The 23,223-nt window shown below is 34.4% G+C and overlaps 1 protein-coding gene and 1 non-coding gene across 2 annotated transcripts in view; one reads left to right on the forward strand and one right to left on the reverse strand.

The window, feature by feature from the left end:
• IP3K2 (Inositol 1,4,5-triphosphate kinase 2) overlaps nt 1-23,223 on the reverse strand; it is a 426,861-nt gene that overhangs the window by 263,638 nt on the left and 140,000 nt on the right. The gene's annotated exons all lie outside the window — the stretch shown is intronic.
• On the forward strand, nt 20,204-20,276 carry TRNAF-GAA (transfer RNA phenylalanine (anticodon GAA)). The gene has a single exon. It is a non-coding gene; the product is annotated as a tRNA-Phe (tRNA).

The following is a 23,223-nucleotide window of genomic DNA, read 5'->3' on the forward strand; positions in this document are numbered from 1 at the left end:
TATTAAGTAACACTCCAAATTTAAAATTTCACTCTATGTACCTATTGTCACAATTTACGGTAAACGGCAGAAAATTCGACATGATTTCGATTATAGGGGATGGAGTCAGTGGCGAAGGGTGGAGGTAGGCGGTTGAGATCCGACATAAATACTGCACACTAAACTTTGTCAGTCAAACGTGTCTGTTTTCATTGAACTAAGACTACAATGTGTAATGTGTAGATAGTGTTTGTTAGTTTAAAAATACAATTCAACCCTGCCTAATACAAGCCATATTATATTATAGTCAAACAATATTCGTTTATCTAAAAAATACCTACAATTATGCCATTAAACCATATTTGATTTTAGACATTTCATAAATAGAAGAATATTTTTTATCGTTTATGGTTTGGTTTAGGCAGGGCTTAATGAATTTTAAAAAAACTAACCAATACCATAATATGTAATATGTATTATTAATTCATTGAAAACAAATAAGTATGACTGAAAAGATATGCATTATTTTTGTCGGATCGTCCATAGCATATCTAAACTATTATGGTTTGGATTAAGTAGGATTCAATTGAATTTTAAAAACTATCCAGCACCATCTGCAAATTGTATTATTAGTTCAATGAAAACAAATACGTATGACTGACAAAGCTTAGTGTGCACTATTTATGTCCGATTTTAATAGCCTACGTCAACCCTTCACTACTGGTTGATATTAATGTTAAGTTACGTGTGTGTATTCGTATAAGTCATCAAAAAGTTTATATTGTTCTATATAGTTTTGTTGTATGGCTGTGAGACTTGGTGCTTAACTCAAAACGAGGAAAACAAATTAGCTGTCTTCGAGCGCAAAATACTCCGCAAAATCTTTGGACCCACGTTGGAAAATGGGAACTACAGAATAAAAATGAACCACGAGTTGGAAGAGCTGATTGAACAGCAAACAATCATAAGATACTGTAAGTCCCAAAGACTACGATGGGCGGGACATGTGGAGAGAATGCCTGAAGTTAGAGCGCCAACTATCATGACAAAGTGGCTACCCCAACGGAAGAGACCCAGAGGCCGTCCAAGAAGGAGATGGGCTGACGCCGTAGAAGTGGACTGGCTTCATATAGGAAGACCCGGTAACTGGAGAAGTGTGGCGAGAGACCGGAGTGAGTGGAGAGCGGTTGTGGAGGAGGCCAAATCCCACCCCGGGATGTAGCGCCGTGGAAGAAGAAGAAGATACGGGATTTGGATTTATTATATTATATACTGTGGAATAAATAGAAATAAAAATATAACTAAACATTTAAAAATATCTGCTGTTTCTAATAAATAAGAGATATATTTTAAATAGTCCGTATTAAATTAAGTCTGAACCAGATTCAATAATTTATAGATGACCACCCGGTCAATGGCTTACAAAATTGTAAATCGTGATGCCGGATTACCATATAAAACATCGTCTGTGGTTGAGTTTGATAACTCGAATTAAGCAAGTATCTACTTAGCTCTTGTGGCAGATGAGTTACATGAAAAAAACCTGACTTATTTGGTTGTAAATTTAAATTGTGTTTGATTTTCGGAACGGAAATAATTGATAGTATCAGCTGTAAATGACTACACTGCTCAATCTTTTAAATCACCTATACATACTAAGAAAATAGTAGCACAATATTGTCATAATTATTTATTACCTAATCTTACCATTACTAAGAGGCCATCCATGGACTGAAACCGTATGCGGTTTAGATGCCGTACTAAACTTATGATTTTTGTTCATGAAAATATATTTTCACTAAATTTTTAAGTGTAAGTGTATGGTATAAACGAATACGATCAGATGCTTATAATATACTTTGTGAAAATATATTTCCATGAACAGAAAAGATAAGCTTAGTATGGCACACGGTTCGAAACCGCATACGGTTTGAGTCCATGGATGGCCTATAAAAATCGTGGTCTTTATAACGATTAGGTATCACTTACTGGACGCCGCCGATTGGACACCGCCGACTGAACGCTGGGGCGACTGGACGACAGGGCAACTGAACGATGCATCTGGGCATGTGAATAAATATACATATAGTCCGTATTCTTTATAGAGGCAATCTCAAAGTAACAGATTAAAGCTAATACAAAACTACCAAACATTCTAAGTGAAGAGATCTTCACGTTGGAGGCAGTATGATGCCGTTAATTTTCTAAATGAAGCGCCTAGTTTCAAAAGCCCCTAAAACGATTTTAAGTAGTTCTGAGAAAAATGAGAAAAACAATTTAGGTAGTTTTGAGAAAAATGAGAAAATCTTTATGTATTTATTTTATAATTCTTACATTCTAAAGAGTATTTTGGCTTATCCATTTTAGGGGTATTTGAAAAGTACACCCATCCATTTTAGCGGGTTTTGAAATTCACCCTAATTTTTGATCATACGTATTGACGGTTTTTAGCATTTTTTAAAGTTCAATTTTGGCCATCATACAGGTAACAAAAATATCCATCTAAATACACACCTAACTCAAAAATTTTCAAAACCCGTTTTAAGGGATTTTAAAACTAGGCGCTTCAAATGTAATAAAATTGGCCTTTGTGGGGACCAGGTCGGACGGTCCGATGGGCACAACAGCTGGCTGAACCGACTTGATCAGCTCTTCCCTTTTCGTACACATTTTAGGACATTCCCAGAGGATGTTATTTTTTATACAATGCGATCTGTCATTTATTATTATTATAGGTTTTTCTCTCTATTCAAACAAACACGTGCCATAAGCTCGCCATCACTGTACTACACTATACAATTATATTTAACTTACGTCCAAGTAACACGGGAATGAAATATTCCATTCATTGTATTAAATTTGCAGCATTATTATTTATCTTGCAACATTATTGCAAGTACAATCGCATCGTTACAACATGTCAAAAACCGCCTCCTTTTACGTCCACAATCAATCAGGATCAAACGAATATGTTGGAATGTTTTTGTTGTGGGATTATAAAATTTAAAAAAAAAATAACAACCATAGAGAATCACTCTTATTTGTGTTACTAGCTGTCAATATTGAAGATTGCACAATTTATTATTTGTAATGTGTATCGGTATATCAAATCATAAATATGGCGACGTGAGATCAATATAAGATTGTACCTGTGTATTCCTCAAGCAATATAATATTTAATTTAAAAAATTATAATGAAATATTTCCATGTAATATTTTACTGTGAGTATCAATATTATAAAAACGTACTTTTATTAATGAATATCAAAGTACTGGTAGGTACATTTTTCAATCAATTGGATTATCGAATAAAAACATAATTTAATAAATAAACAACTTTTTTAAAATTTCAGATATTTCAGATAAAAGATTATATCAAAATAAGTGACGAAAGGTGTAAAATTAAACGATATAAGTACATATGAGTCGCCTAGAGTCATAACTCACATTTTGCAATTTTGTCATTATTACAACGTTTTTATTACGTCGTATTCTTATTTGTCCGGTGGTTGTTTATCCAGTACAAATCTGGCAATCAATTTTTAACTAACTTCCCGACTAGCTAGACATTTTAAACTTTTAGAATATATCAGAACACGACGCCAATGCATTTTTTAAATACTTTTAGCCATCTTTAAGTAGAATTGAATTCATTTTCAGTTAATTCTGTTTTTTATGTAAAGTTATTTCGGAAGAAATCCGTAACCCAATCCACTATTATTGGTTGCTAGGGGTCTGGGGTCCTAGCAACTAAATTATTAATATATACGTGCGTTACTATGGAAATCAATATGAATGTCAAATTGACATTTCAGTATTGTTGTTTTTATTTAATAAAACGCAATTTTTTGTAGTACTTTTTCCACTGTTAATCAATAGATTAGGACCGGTTTCGTCCGCCTCAGAGGGACATTTTCAACTGAATACATTTTTTTTAAAACAATATTTATCAAACAAAAACCAAAGCGATAGAAATAATATAACAATAGGTACATAAATAATTATCCGTCCAATAATACCTTCCCAATAACAGATTAATTTAAAACTAATGAGGTTGGACATTAATATTTCATACTATATATTATATAATATACCAAGGCATTAATCTATATAAAGAAAAATAGTTGGGTATCAAAAGTCACTTTAAAGTTTAAACTATGTGAAAATCGTTGATAAAATTGACTGTTGGTGTCATAACTCACATTTTTCAATGAATAGGTACTGTGAGTTCTGTTACCAAAGCTTTTCTAACCAAGCAAGAGCCCTTTACTTACTACCTACTGTTCATGGTAAGTTTCAGTGGTTAAGATGCGCGTCCGGGTTTATAGTTCACGCTCTTGGATTAGGACCAGGGCTCAAAATGGAGCTGAGCGCACCGGAGTGCCGTTCCGGTTCGTGAAATCGGTAAAATTATCGCTCCGTCTCGTGGAAAAATATTTTGACCGTCTGAGCTATATAATAATAGAAAATTGAACACACTTATTTTTATAAAATACACATAATATTCGATAACTTTGTAAATATCTTCAGAAAATTGTCGAGCGCTCCGGTTCGTAAACTTTTTCCAATTCGAGCGCTGATTATGACATAAATCAAGAATGAAATACGCCTTCAATACTCTTCCCAAAATAACATAAAATTAAACTACATTTAATATTTAAATGCATTTACCAATTTAATAGTAAATGCCATCAAGTACCCTCAGTCGATAGTATTAATATTATTTTAATGTTAGTAAGGTATACATTGTATAACTTTGCACTATTTTTGCACTTTTTACTACACTGATACGCCCCTTTGCCCGATCACCTCGCATAACATCAAATCAAATGATATTTATTTGTATTAATAGGAATATTGTAGTAATAAATAGATAATACATGTTAAAAAATATATATAATCATTGTCATCCTAAAGCTGGAGTGCAAAGTTATGAAGTGGCAACTCTAGCTGCAATATTTCTTAAGGCATTATTAATTTTAAATTACTAAACAACAAGGTAGATATCTAATAAAAATACCAATTTTATTCGCATCCGTTTAAAAGATGTCACGCAATTTCGACTTTCAAATAAAATGATGAAATTTGCAAAATTTCTCGTTTTACGATTATTTTATATTTTCCGGATGTTTACAAGAACAACATCTTACGTTTAATTAATATTCTGAGAAAATATCAAATATTAGTATAGTATTATGTCATACGGTTACCATAATATTATAATCTATAATATCGGGTCTTTTCGGATGTTACGGTATTAAAACATTTGTTTAATTCTTTAGTACGAAGCAGGTTTGAGAGTGGGTCTATTGTTTGGCCACCGCATCAGTTGAAGTATGGCTTATGGTTAAGGGGATTCAGAAGAAATTCTAGAGGCTCCTTTACTTGAGATTGTATGGATACTATCCGTGGCTTTCTCTTAGGTATGCTTACATACTGCAGTCTGCAATTTAGAAGAGATCTTTATTTAGTTACGTATTTTTTTCGACTTATACGAGGTATAAATGAGAGCTCTGCCATTCTGGGCAGTGTTGACTTGTGTGTCCCTGATAACTATCGTAGAAATAGGGAGCATCACTTGTTTATTCTCCCAAGGTGCAGAACCAACCTGCCCCTGGTAATGCAAATTGGGAGAGCGATAACTATGTTCAACCAAATTGCTTCGAGTGTTGATATATTCCACTTGCGTAAGGGTGAGTTGGATGGACGCTATTTTATAAATTCTTAAAATAGGGTCTCGTTAGCTAACTCGGTGTACTTCTTTGAACTATTAATTGTATTTTCAGTGCTTTTGTATGTTTATATTATGTTGTCTTTTTATATTTTCATTTTTATCCCATTTTATTAGTTTTCTTCTTTCTTCTTTATAATAATGTTTCAAGTCTTGTTCTGAACGTCTTAAACTTATAATTTGTAATGTCCACAACATGTTTAAAAAAAATTGGGGAAAAAAGGAAACGGATATTTCTTGCGAAAAATGAATTCACAACGCAACCGGCGTTTTTCGACAAAAATAAAAATTACGTCCATAATCCAGCTTTCAATAAAACCATCTCTCCGTTTTTTCTCTCAGCTCTGTTGTCTTCTCTTAAAATATAGAAATAATAAATAAAATAAAAAATATTAAAATAAAGCGGTGGGGAGGAGGCGGGGTCTCGTCGCTTCAACCGTTAAATACAACACTTTCCGGGTACATTCTCCATACTCAGACACTCCACATTTTACGTGTAGCGATAAAAGCCTGGCCTGCACGTATAACTAAGGGTGTTCACCTACGAGATATTTATTGCTAGCAGTCGCATCCACAAGCTATCGAATACGCGTGCCATAATTATTTGAACTGTTAGTGTCCGTTTGTGTCGTCCGTGCTATCTTATGAGTGGCCTTAGTCGTATAATACCAATATGAGAGGTATACGACATCTAAATCATCCGTGTCCTGGAAAATAATATGAATAAGTAATATTACATTCAATTCAATAATTTGTATTATTTCATTTGGGGGGGGGGGTTCCAGACGCGAACCCCCTAAATGGATATGACTAGAAAAGAAGACTAGAAAAGGAGTCGAGTCGTAGACCCTGAAGGCAAGATGGTAATTGATGCCTTTGAGATGTGGTGTTGGCGCCGAATGCGTCGCATTTCTTGGACGGAGCACAGGACCAACCAGTCAATCATCCAGAGACTGAAGATAAAGGAACGGCTCTCGACGATATGTCTGAGAAGAATTCTGCAGTTTTTTGGACATATTGTCAGGCGCGGACCGGACAACCTGGAGAGACTGGTAGTTTTGGGTAGCCTCCAGGGAAGGCGAAGCAGAGGAAGAGCGATGGAGCGACCATGTGAAACAGCTGACTGGGGGCACCATCCATTCTGCCCTGAGAGAAGCGGAAGATCGAGAAGGATAGAAAGTCTTGTTCGCTCAAAGGATGGCGAAATTTAAATGTGGTCACGATCCTCAGCCATGAGTGCACGACCAAGAAGAAGAAGAAAAGAAGAGTGTAACAGAGAATTCTTTTAAAATGTTATATTCGTATAACCAGATTTGGGGGCTCGCCTGTCTGCATTTATGTTATGTATGTTGCCATAGATGATAACCTTTTTTTTTTTCCCCATTCTTAATAAAACATTATTTATTTATTATTTACATGGTATATTTGAACACTACCGTTTATTTATTTACATATTATTTCTACAATGCCAAATAGATATTATTTTTAAATCAAATATACCCGGTACTATATTTTTGGACAGCTGTCAGACAATATTGGTTTTACAACGTGCGTCATCATTTTATCAAAATTATTTTTTAACAAGATAGGTCAACATAAGATTGTTTATTTATGAATTCCCAATTTTTCTGCACAATAGATTCAGTGACACGTTCAAAATGACGTAGGACATTGTGAGTTTATCCAATGAAAATTTTACTTGACAATAAATGATGAATGAATATTTTTATTTACAAACGAATACGATTGATCTAATTTCGGATACGTTTTCGATAAGATATATCCAAAAAGCACGTCAAAAATTAAGTATAGATCAGTGATAGACACGCAAATGTTTTATGTTGAAGTTTTGTGTATGGCAACGAATGTGACAATTTAAGTTGCCAAGTGCTAATCTTGGGTTAGCAATGGCGACGTCACTCAAAGCCTAGATAACTATAACTTGACGTGTGATCGTTTTGAGAACTAATAGCTTGCAATAAATTGTATATATTCAAAATTCAAATTTATTTATTTTTACATACTGTGAATATTACAAATTATAAATTTAAGACGCTCACAACATGACATTTAAAAACAAAGAAACAGTGTAAAGAAGAAATAAATATATGCAGTATCACAAAAACAGTATAAAAAGTAAAGTAAAAGGCCATATTTTAATAATTTACAAAACAACGTCCACCTAATTACTCATCCTCATGTAGGTGGAATATATCAACATCCAAAGCGATTTGGTTGAACAGAGTTATTGCCTTCCCAGTTGGTATCACCAATAGCAGGTTAGTTCTGTTCCTCGGGAGAACAAACAACTGATGCTCCCGATTTCTAAGATAGTTATCAGAGACACACCAAGAATGACAGAGTTCTCATTTACACCACGTATAAGTCGAAAAAAATACGTGGCCAAATATTGATATCTTCTAGCATATCACGACACTTAGCACCAAGGCCGCACCTCAAGTTATGATTGTCAGTATTGAAACCTTGGACGTTTAACTTTCTTTCACGGTTACCCAAGCCCTATCCACCAAAGTCGTCCAATCGATGTATAGAGTATGATGCTCTCATTACAACCGCGAATTCTTATTACGGTTTGGTATTTGGTTTCACATACAAAGCCTAAATATAATCGAATCTGACACGTACGTAAGCAGTGACGTCCCTAGACAATATGCCGCCCCTAGGCAGCGCCGAAATGCTGCAACATTTTTTATACAGTATTTTTATCATCCTTGCATGACTCCAATATCTAATAAATGTGTTGTATGGATAGGTACATTACTAACAAAATACATACCATTAAATCTAATTGAAATGCCATCTCTACTTCAATAGATAGTATTGCGAGTCCACGGTTTCAGATATATTTAAAAATATACCTGACAACTTTCAAACCTCGCAAATGACTAGTAAAAATATTTGGATAAATTAATTAGGTAAGTATTGATACCAAATAATATTTATTATATTATCATAATGCCTAAATCCCCCATCAATAATCCTCCAATCGACAGAGTTGGGAATATAATGATATTATTGTAACTGTAAATGAGTCAAGGCTAGACCAGGATGCACAGCGAAACAAAGAAAAAGAAAGTCACCGTTATCTGTTTCTGGGCGGACAAGGGTCGAAAGTGGGTACAGTCAGTCGGTTACCGATCCTTGGGCCTCTTACGTCGCCTCTACATACGATTTGCTACCTTTTTCGCGCGTTTACAAATGTTGTTAGTAATTAATTGTTACTTGTCAAGCGAAATATACTTAATGTCCCTGGATCAGTGTTTTTAATAAGTGGAAAAGTGTAAATCAACACCCAACGTAAACCCATACCCCTCAGTATATACCTATCTATAATTCAAATATAATTCGCAAATCTGCACATGTCATTGCTGGTCATCAACGACGTGACATCCAAGTACAACAGAAGTAAACTAGACATCGCGACCCCGACAAAAAAATACAGTCCTGTTAAATCTTTTATCTTAATTAATACATTTTGTTTACAACCAGTGAGCTAAACTTTTTAATTGAAAGATATAAGTTTGGGTAGGTAGTAGGTACATATTTCTATATACTTATACATACCTAATGATTTTGTAGATTTGCCGCCCTTCGAGTAACTGCCGCCCCCAGACGACGCTCAATCTGCCTACCCCCACGGGGCGTCACTGTACGTAGGTGTATTAAATAAATCAAACAATACTAACAAAAAAGTGAAAGATTTTTAATTGCAGATTGAAAAGCAAATTTACTTAGAGTATGAATGAATTTAAAACCTGTTTAATTTCGTATATTTTTTCTGGTAAAATACTACGTGTTTTTCTGACACATATAAGCATACTTTTCTACTATAACTCTTGATTAATAATACAGCGTTGCGTCCGATAATTGATTCCGATAGATACATGCACATAACCTATAATTTCGATCATATATTAAGTACTTACATGCAAAATAAATCAAAAAAAGTATGGTGCCCTAACGTAGAATTATTCTCACCGGATTTGGCACTTAGTTTTTAATATTATAATAGTATACAATGTTATATATTATTTTCTATCAGTATCGTAGATTGCTCGTAATTAACATTGGCTATAACTTAAAAGTTAAGTATGCATTAGCCGACAGTTATCTCATTTTGACAGGGACAGATCGGTGAATTAAAAACGCCCAGAAAAATAGTTGTAAAGTAAAACGAATACTAAATTAATGTGAAATGATATAATGATTTGGGCGCCTGAGTATTATCTTCAAAAGTCACCTCCCGATGTGTGTTTTCAGGTGTAAAGTGTTGCACAAACAGAATTATTAATTATATACTGATACATGCGTATGATTATAAGATTATAACGATAAACCAAAAGCGAGCTTCATCAATGGCACTCAAATTGAACGGGTTAACAACTACATCTATCTCGGACAATATATACGATATGTATGACGAGTTGCTCGCAGAAGTAAACTGGCACGGATTACATTTGAATATCAGTACCTTCAAAAATGACCCGAAAGGTGTATGTTGGACATAACGCGTAAAGACCACAAAAAACCGATGGACAAAGAACCAGAGAAAAGTACGCGATGTGATAGAGGTTGCTAAGCAGATGAAATGGCAATCGGTTGGACAAATTCTGTCATACAGTGATACCCAGGGGACACTAAACGCCCACAGGGACTCCCTAAAACCTGTTGTACAGAGAAACTCATAAAGTACGGTGGGTGTGCGTGGCAGCGAGGAACTAAGGATTGAGAAGAATGAAGCTGACTAGAGAAGGCCTTCATCCCGCAGTAGATCGAGCCCGGCTGAAGATGACAATGATGGTGAATGATATCAATATATTGGTTAAATAAATAAATATCGACAGTGTATAAACTTTTTTGTCTGCCATACTAAAAACGTTTTTGAATCTTTGTATTGTATTACGGTTATATGCAAAAACAAGCTTGTTCGGCTATATAGGTATACATGAAAATCTAAGTATTGAGAGCACTCAAAGGAACCAGGGGAGCCCTTCATTCAACAGATAATTATTATATTTTGTTCTTTTGCACGATTGTATTTTTTAATTTATATTTTACAAAGTCAAAAATTGTTTGGTCTCCACGCGCTGTTGGAGTTATCATTAAAGTGCAAATTGCCCTTTTTGAACGTGTTAAAATACGAAGAAAATCGTTGGTAAAATGAAGTAATAAAACCTTTTAATTAAACAAAAATATGCATAAAAATTTCTTTTGGTCGTATTCTAACGCCGAAGAAATATTTACCCAATTGGCAGTAACAATAAATAAAGTACCTAAATTAAAGTCTTTCTTTCTGCCATGACTTGGAAAATCCAGCCAGGAAATGTGAAGCAGAAGAAGAGCGTCTGCGCGCTGGAGCGACTAAGTGAAAGAGCTGACTGGGGGTGCACCATTCATTCTGCCCTGCGAGAAACGGAAGATCGAGATGGATGGAAAGTCTTGGTCGCTCAATGGATGACAAAATTTAAAAGTGGTCACAACCCTCAGCTATGAGTGTACGACCAAGAAGAAGAGAGAGTATCGTTTTTAAGGTGGGTTTATAACTCGAAACAGCTATCAACATAAAACTAAATTAGCGTTTAAATAACAAAAAAAACGTAGTTTAGAATCATTATAATAAATTTGCCCATATGAGTCATAATTAATTCATAAATCTGACATTAAAGTTCATTTTATTTCTTGATTGGTTTATAATATAATTATATATAATATTTAAAATGTTTCTTTAATATTTTCGGTTTTTACTTCACAATGACACACTTGGCACACTTCCTCACATATCATGTTTCTGTGATACTTTATGATATTTCTTGATAAATTTTGATCTTACATTCCTTTCCTTCGTGTGATTTTACACTTAAGAAGTTTATTAAAAAAAAGAACGGTATTCTTTTGCCGAGCGTTTTAAATGCCTAGTGCGCTTCTGTAATAAGCAGCTCACAAAACAAAAGAGAGAAGATTGATTGCCAGTTAAGACTCGAGTCGTAATGTGTAAAAGAAATTTATATCCTTTTAACTCTACAACAAGTTTAATATCAGGTTAGACATATTATGTTAGAAGCACACTGACTAAGCCAAGAAACCTTATTAACAAAACATACTAAGTAGAAAAGTAGAGATTATATAAAAAGAGATAGTGTGTTTTTACGTGACTTACTTTAAAGCAGAAGTTCGGAACCTGGTGCCTGCCCCCACAGGGAGTGCTAGATAGTATTTCATGGGGTGTGTCAAAGAAAGAAATTTAGAACATGCATAATTTTTGAAAACACTAAAAAATCTTTTTGGAAAAAGACTGCATCTCTCGGGTTTCGCGTCCACGCATATATACCACTATGCTAAAGGTACCATACTTAATTACGACAGATTTTAACTAATGGTTCTTAATACTCTCTGAAGCGCTTTCTAAACTGAGCTAATTGAACATGCACATAGAATATCGACTGCTTAATCTGCAAACCACCTAACTCCACTTTTGATCAAAAATAAGATTTTCATGGCATTTTGTTATAAAGCATGTTTTCTATGCTCACACAAAATTGCAAATTACTAAACCTATAAACGAATACGTTATCGATCTTCACACAAAACAGACAACTGCAGGTGCCAGATTTCCATTTCATAATTTCCATTCTGCTCTTTATATAAATTTTCTTTATATATAAAAGGGAAGCTAAAATAGTGTATTATAAATTCATAGTGTAACTTATTTGTAAAAAAAAAATCGATGTGTATTTTTGGAATTAATTGTTAAGGTGACGCATCAGTGAAACGCCAAATAATTTTCAACTGTACGGGCGACGAAATTTTGGACTCGCTGCCATTCACTGAGAGAATGTTGACCGAGGAACACGTCACTTTGCTGCGTGATGGCGACGGGTCATTTAATTCTAAAATCGTGTAAAGATGACTAAAAACGTTACCCATTTACTTTAAAAAGAAAACATGTCAATGAATATATTATTATTGTTACTAATAGAACAATAAACAGAACATAAAATGGACGTATGTTGGATTTATATGACAATTAATATTTCGTTTGACAGGCGTCATTTTCACCCGCCACCCGCAATCCGCGCATCGCCTAGCGACGATCTTTTTAGACCGTGCCTCAACTAATGCATGGCCTTAAATTTCGCTCGATAGTTAAATTATTAAGTTTTTTCTCCTTCCTGAACAATTTGCATAAATGGAGTTAGCCGGTTTGCAAATTAAGCAGTCTATAATATATGGGTCATAAAATTCATTTTTTTTTTGTTTCAGTGACTAGATAAAACAGATTTCTATATTGTGTGTTAATATCACAGTCTGACATGACAATACTAGTATTGATAAGACATCAGATTGAGTGTGAATCATGTAATTTTGACAGCAGTAGAAAGAGGTATTTGCTAACATTAATTTGCTAATATTAATATCGTTTGAATATACTTTATGTTTCGACTATTTATTTAAATTGATCCATGTACTATCAAAATATGGTAAGCATGGCCCACACAAGGGGGGACTGACAGGGCTCTAGCCTGGGGGCCCGGGCTCAGGAAGGACCCGGCGTGATGAGTCAAACGACAAAAACACGGATCACAAATCTGCTTTAATAGTAAAAAAAAAATTCTTGCGGCGCTATTTTACTTCAATACTATTAATGAATAAAAATATTTGGTTATACGATACTGTTTTAAACTGTGTGCCGATACTCGACAACTCCATAATTCAAGTGGATACAAAAAATCGCTAAAAATACACCTTAATTTTACCGCGTACGTACACCATTTGGAAAACGCGACTGCAGCGCGTCACACTGCCTTTACCCTTAGTGTGAGGCCTCAGTGCCAGCGTTCGGCGCAGCGTTGAGTGTTTTGCGCAACTCAAACGTATAACCGTATAAATGTATAACCAAAAAAAGACATTGTCTACGAACATTGTCACACACGGTTATACGTTTGAGTTGCGCAAAACGCTCAACGCTGCGCCGAACGCTGCGCCGAACGCTGCCACTCAGGACGTACACTTAGCGATAGGTACGGGGGGGGGCGGCAAACATCCTAACCTAGGGGGCAGCTTTAGGATGTGGAGGCCACGATGGTAAGTACATACAGTGAAAACATTTCTGAATTTTACAAAAGGAGTTTTAACTTTGGTCCAAACATCTCAGGATCCATTTTGATGGACTTGATCCATAATTTATTGTGAACCACCCATATATATGTACATCACAAGCAATTTAGTTGGACATGGTTATTCATATAATACGTAATCTAGGAAATAAATATAGAATAGAAAAATATAAAATGCAGAAGCGAACTAGGGATAAACATCCGCCATGTCGCCACCTCAAATAAAATTGTTGTCGGACAAAGTTTTATTTTTAGATGAAACTTGTTTGAATATGATACCCTCGCTACATAAAGGATATTCAAATTTAGAAGACGGGTCATGAAAAGATCAAGCCACCTTGTGACGCACGAGATAAATTCAAGCGAGAGTTGCTTATTGTTGACTCTGGTAAAAGTTGTAAAAGATTGCAATCAAAACGTAAAAAAAACGTATTCGCACGTGCTGTCTGGAAAAATACAGACGAAAAGGTGACGCTGCAGTAATTGTATTAAAAATATAACAAAATAATAGTAGTGACGTGTGGTACATAAATGCTGTAGGACTTCTTTCATCTTTCTTTGGCCATATCCGCCCCTTAATTGGAGCATATGGACACCACGCGGCGCCTCCAAGAATCCCTGTCGCTCGCCAGTCTTCTTGCTTCGTTCTAAGTCAAACCAGCATCCCATAGCTCCGCTGTATACACTATATAGATAGTATTTAGCGGCTTTCCAGGACGCCGGAATCCGGTCGGTTTGACGAACAGGCAAGCCAGGTTGAGGTTCTCTTCTGGCATCCGCAGCACGTGGCCGAGCCAGGTCCAACGTCGCCTCTTCACTTTCAGCGTGATGAGAGGCTGCTTGGTGCGTTCTATTATCTCCTCGCCCCTCACCCAGTATTCGTCGCAAACATCTGTTTTCGAAGCTCAGTATACGGTTGGTCTGAGCCTTCGTAAGGTGCCATGATTCGATACTGTAAAGCAGCACTGTCAGAATGCAAGCGTCGAATAGGCGGCATTTGGTTTCGACCGAGTACAATCGTGAGTCCCAGACATTTCGCATCGAGTTGAATGTTGCTCCAGCCATTCCCATTCACCAACCATTTTTATTAATTGTATCTGGACCGGTTTCATCCTCCTCAGGACATTTTCAACTAAATAATCTTTATATAACGTGCATTTATCAAAAAAAAAATCAAAGGGTGACACAAATAATCTACCAATACATTCAATTATCCATCCAATAATATTATGTCAATAACAATAATTAATTACATTAAAATTAATAAACTTGGATATTAATATTTCATAATAACTCATTAACAACACTAAACCCCTCTAGTAATTGCGCTCCCTAAAGACATAGACATTTTTATAGATGTAGGTACCTAATTGGCATTTTGTTTTTGAAACTTTATTGTATCGTATAAAATTGTTAATGTTTTTATTATTATTTTTATTACTTATTCTTCTCTCTTGTGAGAGTAATATTTTTGTTATAATGTAAATATCATGTTGTGAACGTCCTGAATTTTGATTTGTTATGGCCACAATGTTTTGTTTTCTTAAATAAATAAATAAATAATGTCGCAAATTTTATATACTTACTTCTCATATCATATTATATTTCTAAACCTTTCATCAGACCTCGCGCCAAACTGATATCCAGAAAATTTTCTCGCGGACAGTTTTTGACCGCGTGCCCAATTCTCCGGATACGGTGTTCTAAAATCAAAACAAAACAAGTTTTTCGATGAACCAAGTAGCAAAATCTAATACCTACACAGGTATTTATTTACGTTTTTTCTACAGGTAGATTGTTTTGAATATTCTATGATAAGAAACAAGATTCTTAATATAATTAACATCATAATCAAAAGCTAATTATAAAAACAAAGTGTGTTTGAATTACCTCAGGAATAATGTATAAAAAATATATTGGATGGTTATAAAAAAAATATCGGTAAACATGAGATAAAGTTTAATTAATTCACAATCTAGCTATTATGTTAAATTATTTATAGTAATACAAAGTATTTTTTTTTTTATTATTTATTTAATTATTATGTAGATACGCAGGTACTTTATGAGATACGTGGCATCTACCTAAAGCACATAAAGATACACTGGTACGGCCATGGGCACAACCTGAAGTGGATCCCTAGGGCAGGATATTTGGCGCACCCCAGGCAGCGCAGTGTTGCCAACCGTGCTATAATTATAGTATGCGTACTATAATTTTCGGCTGCGTAACATGTACGATATAAAACAGGTATAGTGCGCCCAAAATACTATAATTTTCAAAATTCGGAAAAAAGTAGGCAAACGATAATAAATAGCCCTAAAGGTGCTCCGGAGAAATAAATTACTTACCTTTTTGAAATTTTGTCTAAATTAATTTTAATCCTTTCAGCGCTGACGGCACACCTGTTGTGTCCTCATTAGTTGGCCATTCGATATAATTGGCATGTTATTTAAATGTTCTAATTAAATAGTAATTAAATGCTCCGCGGTGAAAATTTGGTACCTTACATCTGAATTTTTTTCTAAAAAAACGAAACGCTAATCACCTTACATATTATTGAACTTTTCTCTAAAAAAACGAGACGTTAATAATTACTTTACGCTTGAATTTTTGTCTAAAAAAAAGGTGACATTAATTAGTTTACGCGTAATTTTTAAGAAAAGTAATGGTCATTCAACGCGTACTATATTTTTCTATGGTATGGAAGTATGGACGCTAAACCAAGAAATGTCACGGAGAATTGAAGCTTTTGAGATGTGGCTGAATAGACGCATCCTCAAAATTCCTTGGACTGACCGGGTGACAAATGTTGAAATTCTCAATCGAATGGGGAAGGACTGAAAAGTTCTACGTAGTATCAAAACCAGGAAACTACAGTACCTCGGCCACATTATGAGAGGACAAAAATACAGCGTTCCCAAACTTGTCATTCAAGGAAAGATCAATGGTAAGCATAGCAGTGGACGGCGCCGCATTTCGTGGCTTAATTGGCTCCTTGATTGGTACGAGTGCGGCTCCACTGAACTGTTCTGAGTAGCAGACGACAAAGATAAGATCTCCTTGATGGTGGCCGACCTCCGCTAGGGTATGGCACAATAAGAAGAATATTTTTTACTGAAATATTATAATTTTGGAGGCTCGGTACTATAATTCCACTTTGGAAATGTGGCAACACTGAGGCAGCGTAACCCAGTATTCCGCGAACCAGTTGACGATGTTCATCTGAAGAGGATGAAAGGAATAGTGATTAATATTTAATCAAGTAGAATAAAAGTACTATATTATATTGTGTTTTATTTAAAGTAAACTGATTAAAACGCGTTACTAATCAACAATGTTTTATTTACAACCATTCATGAGGATTCGTTTTAAACAAAAGTCGTTAGGTTAGTTTATTATTTTTATAACGTTTTTATTAGCTCGTATTCTTGTTTGTCCGGTGGTTATTTGTAGAAGTACAAATCTTGCAATCGATTTTTAACTAACTTCCCGACCAGCTAGACAACTTTTAGAATATATCAGAACACGATGCCAATGCATTCTTTTAATACTTATAGCCATTGAATTGAATTCATTTTCAGTAATTCTGTTTTGTATGGAAAGTTATTTCAGAAAAATCCGTAAAAAGTAAAATACTATTATTGGTTGCTAAGGGGGTGTTCCATGCAACTAAATTATTAATATATACGTCCGTTACTATGGAAATTAAAATGAAATGTCAAAATGACATTTCAGTATTATATATTTGTTTGTTTTTTATTTACTTCATATTTTAAGTATAAGTTTGAGCATATTGAGCATAATAATTCAACAGAAAATTAAAAAACGTTGTATATAGAAAGTTCTTTTTATCTTGTAATTATTTATATTGATACTATATAATGATTAAAATTGCGTCGACTTTATAGCAATACATTGAATTATTAGTAATCTAATTACATTTTTAATTATGATAATATGTCTTTTAAATTGATTGTATTAACATTTTGGTTATACGTTTGAGTTTCGCAAGACGACGCCGCGCCGCGCCCGCCAAACCACTACGGCTGAGCACTTATGAAGCGTGAACACCAGATAATTGTGTATAATATTTATTATATACTTATCTGAAGTATTAAATACAAACAAACATGATAAAAATAATTAATAATACATAATAATTATTTAATTAATATTGTATTATACTCATGGTAATTGTATTATAATGGTTTAACCAGGGCTCGAAATGGACCGGAGCGCCGTTCCGGGTCGTAAAATCGGCAACATTGTCGGTCCGTCTCGTGGAAAAAATAATTTTACCGTTTGAACTAGAATGGTCATATAACAAAAAATCAAACACACTTATTTTTTTATAAAACACGCATAAAATTAGATAACATGTTAAGGCTATACCTCAGTTGAGGCACGGTCTAAAAAGATCGTGGCTAGGCGATGCGCGGATTACGGGTCGCGGGTGCAAACGCCAAACGAAATATAATGTGACATATAATTCAAACATGCGTCCATTTAATATTCTGTTAACGTTTTTAGTCATATTTACACGATTTAAGAATTAATACCCCCATCGCCATCACGAACGTGACGTGTTCCCACCTCGACGTTCTCTCTCCGAATGGCAGCGAGTCCAAAATTTCGTCGCGCCTATAGTTGAAAATTATTTGCCGTTTCACTGATGTATCCGCCTTAATATTTTCAGAAAATTAACGAGTGCTCCAGTTCGTAAAATTTTCCATTTAGAGTGTTGGGTTCAACCTAGGGATGGCAAGTTATATGAAAGTATGGTGAAGCAGACAAGTATGGCGAAAGAGTATGGTGAGGCAGGAGGCAGTAATCAATTTGCGGCAAAATTTCCACGTTAAAATTATATTATATGCGTACGTTATAATGACCAAAGTAAATCCTCCGTGATGCCCTGCATTTTTTCTCGTAAGTTGTCAGCTATTGTTGGCCTGCTTCATTTAGTTGTATGAGAAAGCCGATTCTTTGCCCCTCTTTTTATTTAATACCTCTATGGGTTCAACGCATCTTTTAATAATGTATAAAATCCGTGTATGGTGTGAATATGTTGATTAGTCTAAAACATTGATATATTACTGGATGAATCATATGCTTCTTAAAATGACGCCCGATTTTCAGTGACTCGGCCTTTGTTAAAACTTACTGAGTAAGCCCAACTAGCTTGCATCTTACTCTAACTAATAGTCAGCGCATGACGACTTGCTCTGTCTGCTTTGCGTTGCAGCCACCCTTAGGTTCACTATTCCAAGAACGCAAATTTAGTTTTACAGCCAGGGCAATACGGGTGAAATTCGGGAATCCATGTTATCGGTCTTAACTCATTATACCTACAAGGAAATATTATAAGACGATATTCGTAATATCTTTTGTGGTACATTTTTAAAATGACACTTGTATGGGAACTGCTCATCTAGTAGTATATCAATGGTCTAAAAACATCAATAGCTGTAATTTGTACGTTTGCCTTTCTGTTGAGAAGACTGTTCGACAGCCAAATCTTCCAGGTCACGATCCTCAATCAGGATACCCTGACGAAGGAGAAGAAGAATTAATATTCTATTATATTGACAATATGTATTTATTTCGTTCCTAGGGGGGAATTCGCACCCCAAAACCTCTCCCCCCATGTACACGCCTGTCACTAGAATAGAATTTATGTAAATCGTCGTTAATGCGTCGTCTTTGTAGCTGAGTGAATTTTTATTAGCACACTGCATCAATATAATAATAATATTAGTGTTTTTTTTAATTTTAATCAAAAATAATATGATATATATTATATAAAATCATGGCCACCACATCCTGAAGCGGGCCACCCAGGCCAGGATCTTTGGCGGGCTCACCTATATATCACTAAGGTTAAGGGTAGTGTGATGCTCTCTACAATAGTGTTTCCCAAATTCTACGCGGTATTCAACATATCACATTAAATTGCAACACACAGCCACATATTTAAAATATTTAATAGCCCTGAAGTGAAGTAACGCCGCAGGCGACTTTTTTTACTATTAGAATGAATTGGTGATATGTGTTAATCTCACTTAACTGGTCGACTCGCCAAGCCGCGCCCCTAGGCTAGAGCCCTATCAACCCCGCCTTGTGGGGATGTATAAAATAATATGTAGGAACGTATGTTTACAAAGACTCTAAAAATAATAATAAAATTGTGATTAAAAATTAAATGTAGTAGGTATGCATATATTCTAATTAATCAGTTTTATTTATACATAATGTCTGAAAATATTCATTCAATGAAAATAATAATTACCTCATGATTATTTTATGAGAATATTGTTATACAAATTGATTACATTATGTTTTCTGACTTGTTGATATAGCCGAAATAGCTCAGTTGGGAGAGCGTTAGACTGAAGATCTAAAGGTCCCTGGTTCGATCCCTGGTTTCGGCAGCAATATTTTTATTTTACTATTTTTTTTAATTGTTTAGAAATAACTATCGTATCCTTTCCTAAAGCTTCCTTTGCCAGATCATCTGCCCTAATAATAGCATAATTCGTTATATACTAGCTGAAGTACTCGGCTTTGCACAGGGTCGCTTCGTGGTTATATCTATCTTACATGTTAATTATTTTATTAATATTAAAATATCTGTGTAATAAAATATGGCAATATGAAAATAATTCTAATAGGAGTAAAGGTCAAACAAAAGACCACTAAATTAAAATCGAATCCAAAATATACAAACGTTATTACTGTTATTAATATGTAGTTAAAAAAAATTGTGGAACAAACAACAAACTTTGTATTTTATATAATACTAATTTAGAAACCTTCGCAGGTGTGCGCACAACAGCTGACAAAAGTTTCATCGCAATCGGATGAATGGTATAGGAACGCATACGAATAGAAGAAGATGATGATTTTCTAATTCAGAAATATTCATGGGTATGCGCACGACAACTCACCAAAGTTTCATTGCAATCGGATGAATGGTATAGGAACGCATACGAATAGAAAAAGAAGAAGATGGTTGTAGTAATTCAGAAACCTTTGCGGGTGTGCGTACAATAACTGACGAAAGTTTCGTTGCAATCGGATGAATGGTATAGGAACCATATGAATAAAAGAAAATGGAATAAAGAAGAAGAAAAAGATGATGATTTTTCTAATTCAGAAACCTTCACGGGTGTGCATACAACCACTTATCAAAATTTCATCGCAATCGGATGAATGGTATAGGAACGCATACGGGACAGACAGACAGACATTCATTTTTATATATAAGATATAGCCTATACTCTTCGCGCAAGTGCAAGCAATAAGTTGACAAAGTTTTATCGCAATCGGATGAACGGTATGGCAGCGCATAAAATACGAACAAACAAACAAACAAAATATTGATTTTTATATATTAGATTATTATGGCTTGATTTACGCAGGTCTTAATTGAATTTTAAAAACTAACCAACACTATCTACAATAAAATTTGTAGTCTTAGTTCAATGAAAAAAATACTTATGACTGACAAAATTTGTGCACTATTAATTTATGTCGGATCATCATTATTCTCCACTGACGTAGGCACCACGTTCTTTCCACTCTGTTAACCCAATTTTATTGAAAAATATTTTTAATTGCCTAATTTAAAATAAATTAAATTGATTGTTTATGTAGTTATGCAAATAACTCTTTAAAATGCCGCCAGTAAGTATATCACGTAAATTAAACCCATTTATAACGCATATTGGTAACATAACTTACATTCGTTTCGATGTATAACTACATAATTCCCGTAATTAAAAGTTGATATTACGTCAATGCGAAATGAAATAACACCTGTACATACTCATTTTATAATACGATCATGTTTTACAAAATATTTACCTGCTGAAGAGTGTATCCATCAATGTATAGTAATTAGTTGAACAAATGTTTTGATACCTGTTATTATTTGTGTAATAAAAATCGAATTTAATAAATTTAATAACTGAATTCGTTATTATGCTCGTATTCTTGTTTGTCCCGTACAGATTTTTTCTTGTTTGTCCAAGATTTTTAACTAACTTTCCGACTAGCTAGACATTTGAAACTTGTAGAATACATCAGAACACGACGGGAATGCATTTTTTAAATACTTTTGGCCATCTTTAAGCAGAATTGAATTCATTTTCAGTTAATTCCGTTTTGTATGTTTCGGAAAAAAATTCGTTAAAAGTAATATTTACTACTCACCATTATTGGTTGCTAAGTGGGTCCTAGCAACTAAATTATTAATATATACGTGCGTTACTATGGAAATCAATATGAAATGTCAAAATGACATTTAAGTATTCTATATTTACTAGCAGAGCCAGCTGGCGGTCGCCAGTCTGTCTCGCTAGGTCTTGCAGACGGCTTGGCGGTGTTGGATATGAATATAATTGTAAAGTATGCATAGACGGCGCCATAGTTTTCCCTTCGGGATGGATTTTCATTCACCTCAGACAGTTTGACATTTCCTTGATTTGTCAGTTTTACGATTTGCAAGTCGTCACTGCCAATATAAATTTGGGGTCATATGCGTAGTCTATTCTGGAGTCTGACCTTCACAATATCGTCTGACACCACTTCAGACTGATAGGCCTAGCAGAACAGCAGGCAATCGCCGATTGCTACCACTGACATTTTAATAGAATATACCTAATATGTTCATATATTGCACTTTTTCATTCATACTTATTTGTTTTCGTTGAACCAAGAGAACATATTACACATGTTGTTGGTTAGTTTTTTTATAATTATTTTTTTATAATTAAATATCCAAAATGATGTATGATTTAATGGCATAATTTAAAATATTTTATAGACAGATGCATATTATGGCTTGGTTTCCCAGGGTTTAATTGAATTTTAAAAACTAACCAACACCATCTGTAAATTGTAGTCTTAGTTCAATGTAAACAAATACGTATAACTAACAAAGTTTATTCTGTATTATCTATGGTTGATCTACCCTACCTCCACCCATCGCCACTGCAGGACAGTCTTATTTTTCATACAATTAGATTATTGCGTTATAATACGTTTTATTTATTCAATGGGGGAAGATCCCATTAGATTGAAAAACTGTAAAAACTATTTCTCATAATAAGTCTTTTAAGATACTCGTAATTACCACTCTGAAGGGGTGTGTCCATATTATGTTTTGCTTAGGAGCAAAATGCTATTTTATTTTAAAATTCGTATACTTAATGAATAAATTGCAACATGTTAAATTTATTATTTAACAAATTATCTGGTGGGGAAATAAAAAAAATATTATTTGTATCATGTAAAAAATGGAAAAAGTAGCAGGTACTTACTTATTGTACCTAATTGTGTCGTAAAAAGGTCATAATTGACTATAATATAGTATTT

The sequence above is a fragment of the Rhyacophila brunnea genome, unplaced genomic scaffold (assembly GCF_057557595.1).
Source record: "Rhyacophila brunnea isolate RB1 unplaced genomic scaffold, BYU_Rbru_1.0 scaffold_21, whole genome shotgun sequence".
Classification (NCBI taxonomy): Eukaryota; Metazoa; Arthropoda; class Insecta; order Trichoptera; family Rhyacophilidae; genus Rhyacophila; species Rhyacophila brunnea.